Consider the following 18,715-nt stretch of genomic DNA (forward strand, 5'->3'; position numbering starts at 1 on the left):
TTCAGGAAATGGAATTAATATTATCAAAAGTTCTCTTCCTTCAGGAGATAAAACATAATTATCTGAACGTGCATAATCACATCAAATTGTGATGCTTCGAACCTCTTTTAAGGTATTTGCTACTTCAGAAACAAATCGAGGTATGAATATAATATAAGGAATTTTCTCTAACTTATCTTCATTGTAACCATAGGAATCCTAAATTATTACTTTTGGTGGTCATAGGCATATAACACTTCTAGTGGTTAACAAAATTTAGTTACAGTGAGATATATGAAACATAACCGCTTCTGGTAGCCGTACTCTGCTGGAGTTCAAGTGAACCATGTAGTTAAGTCATAACAAGACTTAGGAAATATTACCACTATTGGTAATTATATATTTCTCATAAACTCTACTGGAGTTTAGATGGATCTGACATTGTTATTCACTTTGTAATCTTTTATGGAGATGACAACATGATGAAAATAAGTATATATAAAAAAAAAAAGTTGTTATATGCTAATATGTATACAGAGCACGTAACATAGCAAGTTGATTCAATATCCATTGTCTTCTTAGCCTTCAAATTTGTATTTCAAATCACAATATACCTGCAAGTCCTGCATCACTAGTTGCTTAAAATTAGCACATGATGGACATAGATAATAAGCATAATTTTTCAAGCTCATGAAGGAAATCAAATTAAAATTATAAATTAATAAGCCTTATCTTTGAGAAATGACATCAGAAGGATTTCATCTCTTCATAGAGTTGGAAATTAACAAAACCAACGTGCTGTTCACCACTCCAAGGATGTAATTTTCCTCAAAATGCTCTGAATGAACTCGGTTTGACCACGCACAAGGGCAGTATGTTGCCTCACAGTCAGGTAGTGATGATGAAATTAGAGACTCGTGCTGATAATGTGTTATAAAATAAAGACTGTAAAGTAAATAAATCGAAGACAAGTATAGAGGGAGATTGATATTTTTATTCAACTTCAAACTGATGTACATAATGAACTGAATTATCCTCTATTTATAAAACAAAGGAAGCTGCTGTGTAAGCTACTACTCTAAGCTGCTATGTAAGCTGCTACAATACCAGATATAGATAATCTTCTACCATAGGTAATATTTATCCATAACGGAGTAACGAAAGGATAAGCTTCTTCAGGAGGCTTTTTTACAATAGAGTACTAAATAGATAAATATATTTACGACAGAGTCCCATATGGATAAGCTTTTTGAGGAAGATTATTTACAACGGAGTAGTAAATGAACATCCATAATATAATATATTTATAACAAAGCCTATGTTTTTGTGCTCTTAGAATTGTTAGAAAATAGGGAAAAGCTTTGCTTTCAGCTATCGTCCATATTTAAACTTCATCATTCAGTAAGTACTCTACTTCCATTTCTCTCTCTAACAATATAGCCGTTCAACATCTCTTCTCTAAAACTCACGCGTGTTCTCACGCTCTAACACTATGACGACATCGGTGGCAACGCATTCGGCTTGTATCGAACTCCAAAAGAAACCACCAGATATCCCATCGACCTCTAATTCTCCAGAACCAACCAAATCGAAGTATATAGAAGCTGTGAAAGGACCCCCCCAATTCTAGAAATTGTCAAACCCAACTCCAAGGTAATTGGCCGAAACACCACCCACAATGGGATATCGACAATGATTTTCAAAGCTGAAGACTACTATTGAGTAATGGCCTATGAGTGCAAGCTTTCATTGGTTGGGAAATTCACATATGGAAGAGCAGAAATCGAATCAATTCGGGCCAAATTTATGGAACTAATCCCCCTTAAAGGAAAAGTAAGAATCAGAGCTTACGATTACAGAAATATTCATTGAATTCACTACTGAATCGGACTTCAATGAAGTCTATTTCAGAAGATTCTAAAGTATCAAGGATTCCCTAATGTGAGTTTTCAAATGGTCGCCGGACTTCGACCCGAATGAGGAGACCTCGTTAGCGTCAGTATGGGTCTTATTACCAGAACTTAAATTTCACTTGTTGAATTAAGATTACCTTAGACAAATTCTCTCTGAAGTTGGCACACATCTTAAAAAGGATCTTGCTACTGTGGCAAGGTCCAGACCAAACATTGTTAAAGTAAGAGTTAAAGTAGATCTATCCAAACCTTTGTTGAAATCAATTTTTGTTGGTCAAGAACGCTTGGGCTTAGGGATGAAGGGACATGAACAAAGGTTTGAGTATGAAGGTGTCCCGGCATATTAAAAAACCTGCAAATTACATGGTCGTAGTCATATAAATTGCAAGGTGGAAGCAAGAAAGGCAAGCAACCAAGAAATCAACATGACAAAAAAATAATACACCTAGGAATCAACAGATAGTTGATCAAGATGCAGAAAAGTCAAAAGGAAAAGTTAACGCACCACTCGAAAAAGGCCAGAACTGTGGGATAGTGAAGAATGCTAATATCAACAAAGATGAGGAAGGATTCACTCAAGTCACAAGGAAAAGAGGGAAAAAGTCAGGAAACAAAAACGTTACTGCAATAACTGAGGTACAGTCAAATACAAAAGGAAAGGATAGTGCTACAAAGAATCACACTGTCACTGAACTTCAAAAGGAAAAGGAACCACAACCTGAAGAACAGAAGCAGGAAAAGAAAGATATCAGGAAGAGCAAAAAGAAGAAACAAAAAGGGACGAAAAATACTATACTAAGAGTTAAAAATAGAATATCGGCAAAGCGGAAAGTTAAGCACATACCAGAAAAGAACATCATAGAGAATATGGATAAAGAGATTACACTCAAACAAAAAACAACAGACAAAAGAATCACTCAAGACCTCGTCAATATCAAAAGAAGCAGAACACCAATAACTCAACACCATGCAAGAAGATCAACTCAGCAAAGTGGAACAGAATAATCAAAGTGATGAAGGGAGCTCCGGTAACCAAATTATGTCCCCTATTACGACAGGCATCGCATGCAAACAAGAAAAATGTGGTCTAATTTCTATAGACCTAGGCAGTATTAAAACTATTACTGCAAAACATCATGTAAAACATGGCCCTGATTTAGGGAATAGCTCTGAAGAGGAATCATGGGAGGATACAGAGGAAAACCATATCGAGGATGAATCATCAGATGAAAAAGTTGAAGATAGTTACATGGAGGTTGGGAATAAAGAGGAAGAATATGTTGCAGACAGTTTGATTGAAGCCGTTGCACCAGCTCCAAAGAAACCAAAAGATCCTGTTGAGAAGGAAACAAATGACACCATTCAAAAGAAAGGATTATCTCCAAGGGGAAAAAAACACAAGAAAGAAAAGAAAGGGAATAAAAACAGTAATCCTCTCACCTTAACAGGGAAATACAAAGAGAAGTCGACTAATCAACCCTAATAATTTTTTAATGATCAAGGTCATTATATGGAATATTAGGGGGATGAAATTAAAAGGTGCTTACCAAAGATTAGTACAGCTAGTCAACCTTCATAAAGTCGACTTGGTTGCTCTTCAAGAGCCTTTCCTGGATAACAATAATATTGAGGCTTTCAAGAGAGGCTTAGGATTTGGTAATATTGTGTCCAATATACATAGCAAAATCTGGTGCTTCTAGAGATCTAATCTCAATTGTACAGTTGAATCCAAAAGTAGATAACAAGTTACCCTCAAATGTAAATATTCAGGAACTACTGATCACATATGGATAACTGTGGTATATGCTAGATCTAGTTCGAACAAGAGGAAGAAACTATGGAACAAACTTAGGACTCTTAATTCTCATATTGATGGTCCTTAGTCTATATGTGGTGACTTCAACTCTATTATGGCAGCAGAGGAAAAGGCAGGCCGAGTCCCTTTCAGTTGGAAGTAAAGCTCTTATTATCAAATATATTTTACAATCTCAAACTCTTCATATTTTGCAGCTATTATGCCTCCAAAAGCTGTCATTAAAGAGATTGAAAGCTACATTGCTAATTTCTTTTGGGGACAAAGAGAAGGCAAAAACAAATATCATTAGTGCTCTTGGAGCAATATGTGCTTTCCTAAGAATGAGGGAGGTTTGGGCTTTAACAGTTTGCAAGATATTTGTAACTCTTTCAATGCTAAGATGTGGTGAATGTTTAGGACAGAACATTCTCTATAGACAGAATTCTTAAAAGCTAAGTATTGTCCTAGAAGCAATCCCCTCTCTAAAGTTATCAGCTCCAAAGACTCTAATGCATGGAAGAATCTTCTAGTCATCAGAGACAAAATGGATAATATCATCAGTTGGAGGATCAACAATGGTAACTCACTTTTTTGGTGGGACGATTGGACTGGCCATGGGCCGCTAAATTTTCTTATTTCTCCTGCCATTAAACCTGGGAATGAGAAAGTCAAGGATTACATTAAAGATCATGCTTAGGACCTTGACAAAGTGAGAAATATTATCCCTGATAACTTCACTAATATGATTAATGAGGTAAATATTGGGAATGGACTACTCAAAGGCCAAGCTACTTGGAAAATTACCCCAATGGAATCTTCTCTTGTGCCTCGGCATATGAAGAACTAAGATTGAAGAACAACAAAATTCCAATCTTCTCTAGAATTTGGATCAAAGAACTTTCCTTTAAAAAAAATTTCTTCATGTGGAGACTAGTAAAGGGAAGACTTCCATTGGATGATAATATGAGTAGGTTTGGAATCAGTTTATCAGCAAGTTGCTTATGTTGTAGGGTTCCAAAAGATGAAACTGCAAATCATATTTTTGCCAACAGTGACATAGCAAAGAAGGTCTGGCATCAAATAACTACCCCCTTAGTAATTCACATCAATGGAACCAACCTTACAAACTATCTTTGGCATTGGTGGAACTCTATACCAAAAAACAAAGCTCACCAGTTTATTTTCTAAAACATTCCTAGTATATTATGTTGGGAGATATGGAAGGTTAGGTGTACTAAGAAGTATGATCAGAAAATCACTTATGTTTTTAGAATTTGCCACCAAATACTTTTTCAAGTTAAAGTTGCAATGGGCAAGAAGTTCAGTATAATAGAGGATAGTTGGAATTAGAGTCGAGTTTGCTATATTGCAGAAAATTACAAGCCTAAAATCAGTAGCCTCATGGTATATTTGTTGAGACCACATGGTAACAACTGGAAACTTAATACATATGGCAGCTTTATGACCAATCAAAGAAAATCTGGATCAGGTGGAATTGTTAGAAATAGAAGTGGCAACATGATTATGGCCTTTGCCTATCCTACTCAGTTCTACACTAACAATTTTAGTGAAGTCTCAGGCTGCTCTTATTGGTATCACTTAGTGTTGCGATCAACATTTTGATAGTTTGGAACTTGAAATGGAGTCAATGATTATTGTTCAAATGATTCAGGGATCCATTAAACCTCCCTGGTCACTACTTAACTTGATTGAGAATATTCAAAAGAAAATGAACCAAAGAAATATTCAGGTGAATCACTGCTTCAGAGAAGGCAATGAGGTTGCGGATGCTCTTGCCAAATATGCAACAACTATCTCAGATAAAAGAATTTTCTACATGGAGAATGATCTCCCAGGTGAAGCTAGAGGTCTCCTGAGAATGAACAAGCTTCACCTCCCTAACTTCAGAAGGAAAACAAAGAAGTACTCCACCTGGTGCTATGATCCTCCATGAACAATATATCATACTTCATAGGGGAAGTGCAATATTATCCTTTTTCCTATATTCAAAGAACTACTCATAGTTCCATCTTCAAAGGCCAAGGCCATCAAATTTAATAGAAAGTATTTTCCCAATATCCTAATATTTTGTATAAGGTTCCAGGGAAAGCCCCTCATTTTCTTCCCCTACTATCCTTTGTAACTTTTGAGGTAAGGTTATATTCCCCCCTCGTTGTAATCTTCTCTTTTAAATAATTTACAAGGTAGGGGTCCAGGCCAAACCCCCCACCACCACGGGAGGTGAAAGTCTGGGTGGATGGATTATATATATAAAAATAACCTTCGTCATACTATCGGTACAAAATTATTTTTTTCATTAATAAAATTTTAAAATTTACCCTTAACCCTGACATAAATCCCCAATTCCCAAATTTCTTTTATCGAAAGCACTTATTTATCAAAAACATTATCTTCTCCTTAGCATCCTTTCACCATTGGAAGAAATCACCATTATTGTAAAGTGATATCTCATAAGGAATGCTTGGATTTTAAGTGAAAGGAAAGAGGACTATTTATTATTGGAGCTAGATCTAGTGGAATTGTCCAAACATAAAGATACCCTTGTTTGATAAATAGACATTGGGCTTAAATCTACCCAAAAGTTAGCTCATGAGATGAGGACTGCCCAAGACCATATAAAGAGACCAAGGACCTCAAGTCCTACTGATGTGGGATAAATCAGTACCCCCCTCACGCCCATGCCTGCAAGCTAAAGCGTGGATAACATAAATGGGGGCCCAACATCGGTAACAATAATTGATATGGGCCTAACTTTTATACTGTGATAAAATAATTTTTGGGTTTAACTGAATCTCAAAAGCTAGGATTGTCCAAGTGAGGATTCCAAGTTACTCATCTTAAGATGATGTAAGACTCAACACTATTAATAGATAACACAAGGTGAAATATCTCAGTCAAATTGCTTCAACTCAGAGTATGAAGAATCAATGTCCAATATTACATTGAAAGTTAGATATTGTTATTCTCACCAAGTATTACCAATGCCCACCTCCTTCGAAATCTCATCTAACGACCCTCCACATGCCAATACTTATGGCTGGGTCCAAAATAAATTAAATACTATTGGTTAGTTTGAGTTAGGTGAGACTAGGTTGTTATGTACAAATTTAGCATATGAGGTCTTGAAAAAGTTAAGTTGATTCAGGAGTATTTTCGTACAACTCAGAGTAGGCAAAAAAGTTTTGCGGATCAGAATGTTTGTGGTGTTGTATTTATGGAGCATGAGAAGATACTTTTAAAAAATTTACATAGAAGGTTGTGATGAGATATGGAAAAAAGAAAAAGTTGAGTTCGAGGTTCATTGGATCGTTTGAGGTAGTGTTGGTGATATGACATATATGCTTGCATTGCCTTCTTATATATTGGGGGTATATTCGATATCTCATGTATCTATGCTTTGAATTATATTAAAGACAAGTCACATATTTTGAATTTCAGCATATTTCTTTGGATGAGATCTTGGCTTATGAAGAGAAACCAATAGCTTTTTTGGATAGATAGGTTCGGAAGTTAAGGTTAAAGGAGATCGCATCAGTAAAAGCGTCGTGGAAGGGTCATTCTAGCTAAGAGGCTACTTGGGAGACCGATTCATATGTATGTAGAAAATATCTGCACCTATTTGATAGACCATGTACATTTATAAACCTATTCGAGGATGCATGTTTATTTTAAAGGGGAAGAATGTAATGATTCAATGGGACATTTTACGTTTTTACATCCTGTTACCTAATTTGAAACTTCTCATAGGTTCATATGATAATTTGGTACTTGTCGATATAGTTGGTTCAGGTCCCAAGGGGGCTCGAAAGTGTTTTGGAACCCTTACATAAAAATTAGAAATTTAGAATTCATTAAGTTGACTTTAGTCATCAAATCGAGTACCTGCAATTTATTTCATGTTTCGATACCTTGGACACGTCTATATAGTGTTTTAGACTTGTTGTAATGTTTGCATTAGGACCTGAGGGGCTGGGAGATATTTCGGCGCATTTGAAACCAAGTTGGAATTACTGAATTTTCTAGCTCCAGTGCAGTGCTTCGCAATCGCAATAGCTTGACTGGTGGTGCACGTGGTTATTTAAGGGAAGCTCAGGGACGCGAACGATTGTTTCCTTGTTGCTCATCACAATCCTGATGGTCGTGGTCGCGCATTTTCCCTTCAAGGGTATAAGATGTTTAGTTTTAGGATTTTGAGCTTATTTGGAGTTTGAGAGCTCTCACTTTCCGGGTTGGTGATGAACAAGTAGTATTCCATGTGTGTAAGTCCATGCGACAACCAAATAGTAGTGAGGTGTGTTATTTTGAGGACTTGGTGACCGATGTCATTGTTGATGATACAAGTACAACAATCAATATTGATGATTTGTTGGAGGCCGTTTTGCTCAATTTTGATGATGGCGAGATAGATGGTTTCATGGAATGTGTGAACTCTTTGCAAGGAATGAGGTCGTACAACGATGCACCCCGAAAATTATCTTTGGATCTTGAGAATAGGAAGACTCCTCCTACAAAACCTTGTATTGAAGAGCCGCCTACTTTGGAGCTGAAGTCATTGCCTCCACACTTTCGGTATGAATTTCTTGGCCCTTGTTCTACTTTACCGGTTATTCTTTCCTCTTGTTTGACTAAAGTGCAGGTTGATTTCTAAATGGAGTTTCACCAACATATTGAGGGTAAGTAATATCTACTTGATTTTGGTTGTTTATCATGAATACGCACTATATTTAACACCTAAAATATGGAACTTGAAAGTAGAAATTTTGGGAATTTTGACCTAAACTTAAAAGAATATAATTTGGAGATTTGAATACTCATTTAGATTTGGATTTAGAAACTAATCAAAGATTTGGATTCAAAGGGTTATGAGTCACCAAAATTTAATTCTATTTTGGAGTTTGACCATTTGGGAATAGGGTTGTCTTTCGTTGACTTTGACCTAGACCTCTCATTTGCTTATGGAATTGAGTCCTATGACTATCTTTGATATTATTGAACACTCTTATAACTAGATCAAGATTGTTTGGCAGAATTGGATCAAGGCAAGTGTGTTCTTGAGGAGTAGAGCTTTTTTCGATCGAGGTAAGTTGAGACTTTGACTTCAATAAAAAATATTTTTCTAATTATTTTTATTTTTTATATGCTACGTGTTTGGGGATAATGTATATGTGAGGTGATGAGTGTATATGAAAGTGTCGTGGATTTTTATTCGTGGGATAGAATCTTAGCTTTGTATGCTTTTGTTTTACTTACTTTACTTGATGTAACTTGAGCATCGTATTCATAATAGTATCATGTTAAAGGCATTCTTTTCATGCAAGTTTAACATGATAGAGACTGTATTTTGGATTACACGAGTTAGTGGATAGTCATGCATCAAACATATGTATTATAAATTGCATGTCAGATTTCACTCTTAATTGTGATTATAGCACATTGAGCTTGATCCATGCGGTTGTTTTATGTGCGTATGGGCTATGCAAGTATGTTGCGATTGGTCAATGTTGTTAAGATATTGTGTGTGAATGTCAATCCGTCTCTCTAAAGTCAATGGACACCAGAATCCTATTTGTAGTATGTGCGTAGGTTTGTTGGACACTTAGAGAGTGTTACATTGATCTAAAGATTGAATCTTTATTATGCATTGGTGTTCTTATATTCTTGTTGATGCATTTTATATGAATTCTACTTCGTGCATATCATTGCATCAATATGTAGATAATTCAAATATTAGATTTAAATTGTTCTGTTACGATCAGTGGGTTATGATCGAAATTTCTTCACTGATAGACTCATGACATCATGCTTTTGAGGGTTAAGTTTGTGGTTGATCTAAAGTTTCTAAAATTTTATGGTATATATTAGTCATTTATATTTTTAGTCTAGTTCTTTGCTATTATAATAATCGAATTATTTGCCTTTATATTCCAGTTTGATTTGTAGTTTCTTTTGCTAAGTACAAGAATTTATTCATGTTAAAAATAATCGATTTTTAATTGAGTTCTTTAATTATTCATCATCATTTGATTCAATTATCATCAATATATCTTGGTAAATGATAGATTTCTCAAAGAGCAATTGATTTGATAGTGTTATGTTAAAAATGTAGTCGCGGAATATGTGTTAGGTAGTGTATGTCTCATATTTAAGAAAAAAATCGATGAATAACCTAAAAAACCGACAAAAACTGAATCAAACCGAATCGATAAGAAAACGACTTAATTAGTTTAGTTTTGTTCCAATATTTAAAAACTCGACTTACTTGCTTTGGTTTTTGCGAAGTTACTCTCGCGATTGCGAAGGGGAACTTCGGTCTGGGGTGGATTCCTTCATCGCGAATGAGATGGCATGGTCGCGAATGTGAAGCCTTGGGGGGTTGCCCTTTGCGAACGCGGGCAGCCTTTCGCGAACACATAAGGTTGAGGACCTGGGAGGGGGGTTAGTGATTCACGAAGGCCTGGGGGGAGCAACCTTCGCGAACGTGTGAGTGAACTCGCGAACACGTAGGCCATTTGGGCCGCTGTGTATCGCGAATGCGGCAGGCCCTTCGCGAACGCGAAGAAGGCCTGACGCCCAGACCTTAAATATTTTCAAATACGGGATTTCACCCATTTTTCACCATCTTTTCATCAGAGCTCGGCCTAGAGGCAATTTGGAAGAGAAAATTCATCATCCTTTCATAGGTTAGTATACTTTAACTTATTTTCTTCCATTTCTATCATTACCCTTTAATTTCTAACCTTAATCTTTGTTCTTTCATGGTAGAAAATTAGGGATTTGGGAAGAAATGGAGGGTTTTTGTAAATTTCGAATGTAGACCTCAAATTGGGGTCGGATTTCAATACTAATTACATAATCGGGCTCGGGGTGAATGGGTAAATGAGTTTTAGTCCGAATCTCGGGTTTTGACCAAGCGGGCTCGGGGTTGACTTTTGTTGATTTTTGGATAAAATTGTAAAGGTCTTAACTTTATGTATTGTAAATTAATACCCTAGCATTATTTGATGTTATTGAGTCAACTTTGGTTAGATTTGATTGGTTTGGAGGCGGATTTTAGAGGAAAGGCCCCGGTAGAGCTTTGATTTGCTTGCAGAGCGAGGTAAGTCTTGGGTTTAACCTTGATTTGAGGGAACTAGGAACCCTTGAGCTATGTGTTATGTGAAATTCATGTGTAGCGGCGTATATGCGAGGTGGCGAGTGTATATACGCCGCCAAAATACTTGTTTCCCTGCTTTCCGTATTTTATTAATTGTTTCATTCCATGTCTTAACTGTTATATGCTTTAAATGCTTCTTGCCTTTACTTGTTACTTGTCAATTATTATTCTAGTGTTAAAAATGTTAGATTCTCTCATGCTTCCATGATTGACTGTTACTTGCCTTAATTGATCTACATGTACCCTTTAATTGTCATCTACTTGACTTATCTTAGTGCTTAATATTAATTATATTGAATTTCCAATTTGGCACGAGACTTCCGTCCTAGTTCTGCTCCATATTCGTTAATCGTAGAGATTCTTGTGATTTGAGTTGTTAAATTGCTTGCACATATTAATTTATTTATATTGATATGGTGGGATCGGATTGCGCACCACAACAGGTGGAATAAGGGTGGATTGATTTGGTGAAATAAGGGTGAATTTATATTGATATGGTGGAATCGGGTTGCGCGCCGCAACAGGTGAAATAAGGATGGATTGATATGGTGAAATAAGGGTGATTACGATATTGATTCTGACTATATGGTGGGATCGGGTTGGGCGCCGCATCTCGGCACTTACAGATTATATGTGGTCGGTTGTACTCATACTACACTCTGCACTTCTTGTGCAGATTTTGGAGTCGGTCCCAACGGCGGTCAATAGATTGCTCGGGTTGACTATCAGTGTGCAGACTTGAGGTACAGCTGCTCGGCGTTCGCATCCCTAAGTTCCCCTCCTCGTATATCTTAACTGTGTATTTTTTTCTCTTTCAGACAGCTTTACTCTTATTCGGACCTTTATTTATAGTATTCTAGTAGCTCGTGCACTTGTGACCCCAAATTCGAAGCAGTATTAGATATTTCAGTTATTATGTTTTTCCACCCTTTACTTTAGAATTTATTTCAGTTATTTCGATTTATTTATTATTATTTAATTTGAACTGTTAAAAATGGATAAACTGTTCTAACGTTAGCTTGCCTAGCAAGTGAAATATTAGGCGCCATCACGGTCCCGATGATGGGATTTTCGTATCGTGACAAGTTGGTATTAGAGCACTAGGTTGCCTAGGTCTCACGAGTCACGAGCAAGCTTAGTAGAGTCTGGATGAAAAATGTCACTTCCTCATCACTCTGTCGTACGATTTTATTCTATAATTGATGATTGAACCCTTCTATTCTTGTTCTCTCACAGATGATGAGAACACACACTGCATCTACGACCGGACATGAGCCGGAGCCCCCTATGGCAGATACGACTAGGGGCAGAGGTCAAGGCCGAGGTCGCGCCAGAGGTCGAGGCAGAGCTCAGCCTAGAGCTCGAGCAGCAACACCAGCAGTGGAGCCTCAGGTAGATTTTGACGAGGAGGTTCCAGCCCAAACTATACTTGTGGGACCAGCTCAGGTCCCGGAGGGGTTCATAGCCACTCTAGTGTTTCAGGACACTCTAGTCCATTTGGTGGGCCTTATTGAGAGTGTGGCCCAGATCGGTATCTTTTTGGTGGCACTAGCCGCCTCTCGGGATGGGGGAGGAGCACAGACTCCTGCTACTCACACCCCGGAGCAGGTGGCTTCCTAGTTTCAGACTCCAGTAGCCCCGCCAGTTGTTGTGGCACAGGCCGGTGATAGGCCCGCTTTATCTTCTGAGGCTATGTTGAGGTTGGATAAGTTCACCAAGCTCTTTCCTTTTCATATTAGTGGCGCACCTTCTGAGGACCCACAAGATTTTCTGGACCGTTGCCATGAGGTGATGCAGAACATGGGTATAGTTGAGACCAATAAGGTCGATTTTGCCGCGTTTCAGATGGCTGGTTCTTCCCAGAGATGGTAGAGGGATTATATGTTGACTAGACCAGCTGGGTCGCATGCACTTACCTGAGACCAGTTCTCACAGCTATTTCTGGATAAGTTCATCCTTGTTACCCTAAGAGAGGAGTATCGCAGGCATATTGAGCGACTTCAGCAGGGTGGTATGACTGTCACCCAGTACGAGACTCGATTTGTGGATTTAGATCGCCATGCCACTATCTTGCTTCCTATTGAGAAGAAACGAGTGAGGAGACTTATTGATGGGCTCACTTACACTCTCAGGCTTCAGATGGCCAATGAGACATAGAGTGATATTTCCTTCCAAACGGTTGTTGATATTGCCAGACGGATCGAGTTGGTTCGTGCTCAGGAGAGGGGGCCGGGGTCACATAAGAGGCCCCGTCATTCTGGTAGTTTTAGCGGTGCCTTATCTGGAGGCAGGGGTGCTTTTGGTAGAGGCTATCCTCCCAAGCCATTTTATTCAGTTCTTTAGGCATCTCACAGTATTTCTAAGGCTCGTGGTCCTTATGTTCCTTATTTTGGGCAGCCAACCTACAGTGCACTATCAGCTACTATCAGTACGCCTCCGATTCAGAGCTATCACCGTGGTTATCCGCCTCGTTCGGGTCAGCTTCAGTTCCAGCAGCCACAACAGCGGGATGGGTGTTTTGAGTATGGTGGTTTTGGGAACATCCGGAGGTCATGTCCGAGATTATTGGAGGCAAGCCATGACAGATTTCTCGTGCCATGGTTCTGGCACTGGTTTCTCTACCGCCCGCTCAGCTACCCAGGGGTAGGGGTCAAGCAGCCAAAGGTGGGGGTCAGGCCGTTAGAGGTGGAGGTCAGGCCGTTAGAGGTGGAGGCCAACCAGCTAGAGTCCATCCCAGAGATGTAGCTCAGAGTGGTAGGGCCCAGCCCTAATGCTATGCTTTCCCAGCTAGACCTGAGGCCGAGTCATCTGACGCCGTTATCACAAGTATTGTTCCCGCTTGCCATAGAGATGCTTCAGTTCTATTTGATCTGGGATCTACTTACTCCTATGTGTCATCCTATTTTGCTGCATATCTGGTTGTGCCCCGTGATTCTTTGACTACTCATGTATATGTGTCCACGCCTGTGGAAGATTCTATTGTTGTAGATCGTGTCTATCGCTTATGTGTGGTTACTATTGAGAGTTTTGAGACTAGTATAGACCTTCTACTTCTTGATATGGTAGATTTTGATGTCATATTGGGTATAGATTGGTTGTCACCTTATCATGCTATATTGGACTGTCACGCCAAGACGATGACCTTAGCCATGCTGGGGGTTGCCTTGATTAGAGTGGAGGGGGACTCCTGGTCATTCTACCAGCAGAGTTATTTCTTATGTGAAGGCTCGACGTATGGTCGAGAAGGGTGTCTAGCTTACTTGGCTTATGTCCATGACTCTAGTGCAGAGGTTCCATCCGTGGAATCAGTACCAGTTGTTTGTGAGTTTCCCGAGGTGTTTCCTACAGACCTGCCAAGGATGCCACCCGACAGAGATATTGACTTCAGTATTAATTTGGTTCCGGGTACTCAGCCCATTTCTATTCCGCCATACTGTATGTCCCTGCCGGATTTGAAGGAGTTGAAGGAGAAGTTACAAGATTTTCTTGATAAGGGCTTCATTAGACCTAGTGTCTCGCCCTGGGGTGCGCCTGTATTATTCGTGAAGAAGAAGGATGGGTCGATGAGGATGTGTATAGACTATCGACAGTTGAACAAAGTCACTATCAAGAACAAGTATCTGTTACCGAGGATTGATGACTTATTTGATCAACTTCAGGGTGCCAAGGTGTTTTCGAAGATTGATTTGAGGTTTGGCTACCATTAGTTGAGGATTAGAGAATCTGGTGTCCCTAAAACGACTTTTCAAACTCGGTATGGGCACTATGAGTTCCTAGTGATGTTATTTGGGTTGACAAATTCCCCAGCAGCATTTATATATTTGATGAATAGGGTGTTCAAGCCCTACTTGGATTCTTTTGTGATTGTATTCATTGATGATATCTTGATCTACTTCCGCAGTCGAGAGGAGCATGAGCAGAATCTTCGGATTGTACTTCAGACTCTAAGAGATAGCCAGTTATATGCCAAGTTTTCAAAATGTGAGTTTTGGTTAGACTAAGTTGCCCTTTTGGGATATGTTGTATCGGCAGAGGGCATAAAGGTGGATCCTAAGAAGATTGGGGCAGTTCAGAACTGGCCTAGACCTACTTCAGCTACAGAGATCCGGAGCTTCCTCGGTTTGGCGGGTTATTATCGCCGGTTCATGGAGGAGTTCTCATATATAGCATCCCCATTGACCAGATTGACCTAGAAGGGTGCCCCGTTCAGATGGTCGAACGAGTGTGAGTTGAGCTTTTAGAAGCTCAAGACTGCTTTGACTACGACGCCAGTGTTGGTGTTGCCCACCGGTTCAGGATCTTACAAGGTATATTGTGATGCATCTCGTATTGGGCTCGGTGCGGTATTGATGCAGGATGGCAGGGTGATTGCATATGTGTCGCGGCAGTCGAAGGTTCATGAGAAGAATTACCTTATTCATGACTTGGAGTTGGCAACCATTATTCATGCGCTGAAGATTTGGAGGCACTATCTTTACAGTGTGTCGTGTGAGGTATTCATGGACCATTAAAGTCCTCAGTATTTGTTCAAACAAAAGGATCTCAATTTGAGGTAGAGGAGGTGGTTGGAGCTATTGAAAGACTATGATATCACTATTTTGTATCATCCCGGGAAGGCTAATGTGGTAGCTGACGCCTTGAGTAGAAAGGCTATGAGTATAGGCATCCTTGCATACATTCCAGTTAGTGAGAGGCCGCTTGCTGCAGATGTTCAAGCTTTGGCCAATCGGTTTGTGAGGTTAGATGTTTCAGAGCCTAGTCGTGTTTTAGCTTGCACAGTCACTCGGTCTACCTTGTATGAGCGCATCAGAGAGCGTCAGTATGATGATCCTCATTTTCTTATCCCTTAGAGACACAGTGCAGCACGGTGGTGCCAAGCAGGTTACTGTTGGAGATGACGGAGTTTTGAGGATGTAGGGTCGTATTTGTGTGCCTAATGTGGATGGACTTCGTGAGTTGATCCTTGAGGAGTCCCACAGTTCCCGATATTCTATTTATCCGGGCACCGCCAAGATGTATCAGGACTTGCGGCAACATTATTAGTGGAGGAGGATGAAGAAGGATATAGTTGCATATGTAGCTCGATGTCTAAATTGTCAGCAAGTTAAGTACGAGCATCATAGGCCTGGTGGTTTGCTTCAGAAGTTAGAGATTCCTGAGTGGAAGTGGGAGCGTATCACTATGGATTTTGTTGTTGGACTCCCATGGACTTAGAGGAAGTTCTACTCGGTGTGAGTCATTGTGGACAGGCTGACCAAGTCGGCACATTTCTTCCCAGTGGCATTTACCTATTCTTCAGAGCGGTTAACTGAGATCTAAATCCGCAAGATCGTCCGTTTTCACAGTGTGCTAGTGTCTATCATTTCTGATCGAGGTATGCAGTTCACCTCACACTTTTAGAGGGTAGTACAATATGTGTTGGGCACGCATATTGAGTTGAGCATAGCATTTCATCCCCAGACGAACGGACAGTCCGAGCGCACTATTTAGATATTGGAGGACATGTTTTGCGCTTGTGTTATGGATTTCGGGGGTTCTTGGGACCAGTTCTTGCCACTTGCGGAGTTTGCCTAAAATAACAGCTACCAGTCGAGCATTCAGATGGCTCCCTGTGAGGCATTATACGGGAGGCGGTTGTAATGACCCGGTTGGTCATTTTGAGAGTTATACCCCCGATCCCCTGTTTACTGCCTTCCCCGTATCTTTTTCTGCTTAAGTGACTTGTCGGGGGGTTGTTGTTGTGGTTTCGGAGTAAATTGGGACACTTAGTCCCTAAACAAAAGCTTAAGTCTTAGGATTTTTGACTGTAGTTGGAACAATGTGAAGACGACTCCGAAATCGCGTTTCGTCAGTTCTGTTAGCTCCGTTGGGTATTTTAGACTTAGGGGCGTGTCCAGATTGTGTTTTGTAGGTCTATAGCTGATTTAGGCTTGAATTGGCGAAAGTCAAATTTTTGGAGATTTTGATCGATAGTGGACTTTTTGATATCGGGGTCGGATTCCGGAAGTTGGAGTAGGTTTGTAATGTAAATTATGACGTGTGTGCAAATTTTGAGGTCAATTGAACGTGATTTGATATGTTTCGGCATCGGGTGTAGAAGTTGAAGTTTCAAAGTTCATTAAGTTTGAATTGGAGGGTGATTCATGTTTTTAGCTTTGTTTGATGTGATTTGAAGGCTCGACTAAGTTCGTGTGGTGTTTTAGGACATGTAGGTATATTTGGTTGAGGTCCCGTGGGCCTCGGATTGATTTCGGGTGGTTAACGGATCATTTTAAACTTAGGAGAGATTGCAGATTTCTGGTGTTCTTCAGCTCTGGTTTCCTTCTTCGCGTTAGTGAGGGGAGTCTCGCGTTCGCGACAAGGAACTGGATGCAGGCAAGATTTTGTGCTTCGTGTTCGCAATGGAGGTCCCGCGTTCGCGAAGCACTGAGGTACTTGGTCTACGCATTCGCGATGGAGGTCCCGCGTTCGCGTAGAGGTATTGGCCAACTGGGTCCCCAAGCCCTTTTTGCCTACGCATTCGCGACGTTGGTCCCGCGTTTGCATAGGGTCAAGCTGAGTGGTCTTTGCATTCGCAACACGGGCATCGCGTTCGCGATGGAGGATTTTGGGCCGAAGTAAATTTGTGCTTCGCGAACGCGAGGCTGTGGCCGCGTTCGCGAAGAAGGAAATGCCTGGGCAGTATTAAAGTTTCCAAAAAGGAGGGTTAGCCATTTTTATCAAAACTTGGGTTAGAGAGCTCGGATTTGGACGAGATTTTGAGGGATTTTCAGAGACATCGATTGGATAATGATTCTTCACTTGTTTTTTGTTATATCCCACTAACCTATCACTAATTTCATCTTTTAATTTCGGATTTGGGTGAAAACTTTGGGAAAAATGGGAAGAAGCTCTTCAACTAAGATTTTGGATTTTGATTGAGATTTTGATATCGGATTTGGATAATTTTGGTACGAGTTAACTCATGAGTGAATGGGTGTTCATATTTTATGACTTTTACCCGATTCCGAGACGTGGGTCCGGGGAGGCTTTTTAGGGAGATTTTCGAAATTCTTGTTAAAGTCTTGATTTCATTAATTAAACTAGTCTATTATAGTTGTATTTATGGTATGAAATTATTTTTGGCTAGATTTGGGCCATTCGGAGTCGGATAATCGAGGAAAGGGCGTTCTTACTGATTGATTGAGCTTGGATCGAGGTAAGTGGCTTGCCTAACCTTGTGTGGGGGAAATCCCCTTAGGATTTGGTACTGTTGTGATATGTGAGCATCGTGTACGTGAGGTGACGAGTACGTACACGAGCTATTTGTTGTAAAACCGGATTTATTTTACTGAGTAGTAACCTGTTTTCCTTTTAATTTGAGTTATACCGTTTAAATGAGTACTAGTTTGTTTTCATTCTCAATTGAGCTATTCCAATATGTGTAGTTATCCTGTTTAGTCTAATATCGCATGTCTATGTTCTTTAACTGTTTATTTGAACTCTGTGAAGCATGCCTAGTTGATTTTCTGCTTTTCTTTGTTCTTTATCAGTATAACTATAGAAATCTTGCTGTTAACTGTCGTATTTATCGATTTGAGCTGTGTGTTTCCTTTTGAAATTACGAGGCGGTACCTCGGGAGTTCTCCCTGTATATTTACTTTTGAGACTACGAGGCGGTTCCTTGGGAGTTCTCCCTACATATTTACTTTTGAGACTACGAGGCAGTTCCTCGGGAGTTCTCCCTGCATATTTATTTTTGAGACTACGAGGCGGTTCCTCGGGAGTTCTCCCTGCATATTTGCTTTTGAGACTACGAGGCGGTACCTCGGGAGATCTCTTTGCTTCTTTACTTCGGGACTATGAGACGGTATC

At 39.8% G+C, this 18,715-nt stretch overlaps 1 long non-coding RNA gene across 2 annotated transcripts; it reads right to left on the reverse strand.

Annotated features, from left to right (window-relative positions):
- Positions 1-348: 348 nt before the first annotated feature.
- LOC142164189 (uncharacterized) lies at positions 349-3,842 on the reverse strand. Of its 2 annotated transcripts, XR_012694795.1 has the most exons (4): positions 3,440-3,787; positions 3,142-3,226; positions 2,398-2,610; positions 349-2,244 (listed from the first exon to the last, which is right to left on the reverse strand). It is a non-coding gene; the product is annotated as an uncharacterized LOC142164189 (long non-coding RNA). The 2 variants fall into 2 exon arrangements; XR_012694794.1 differs by lacking the exon at positions 2,398-2,610 and having other exon boundaries at positions 3,440-3,842.
- Between the last annotated feature and the right edge of the window lie 14,873 nt (positions 3,843-18,715).

The sequence above is a fragment of the Nicotiana tabacum genome, chromosome 9, assembly GCF_000715075.1.
Source record: "Nicotiana tabacum cultivar K326 chromosome 9, ASM71507v2, whole genome shotgun sequence".
Taxonomy (NCBI): Eukaryota; Viridiplantae; Streptophyta; class Magnoliopsida; order Solanales; family Solanaceae; genus Nicotiana; species Nicotiana tabacum.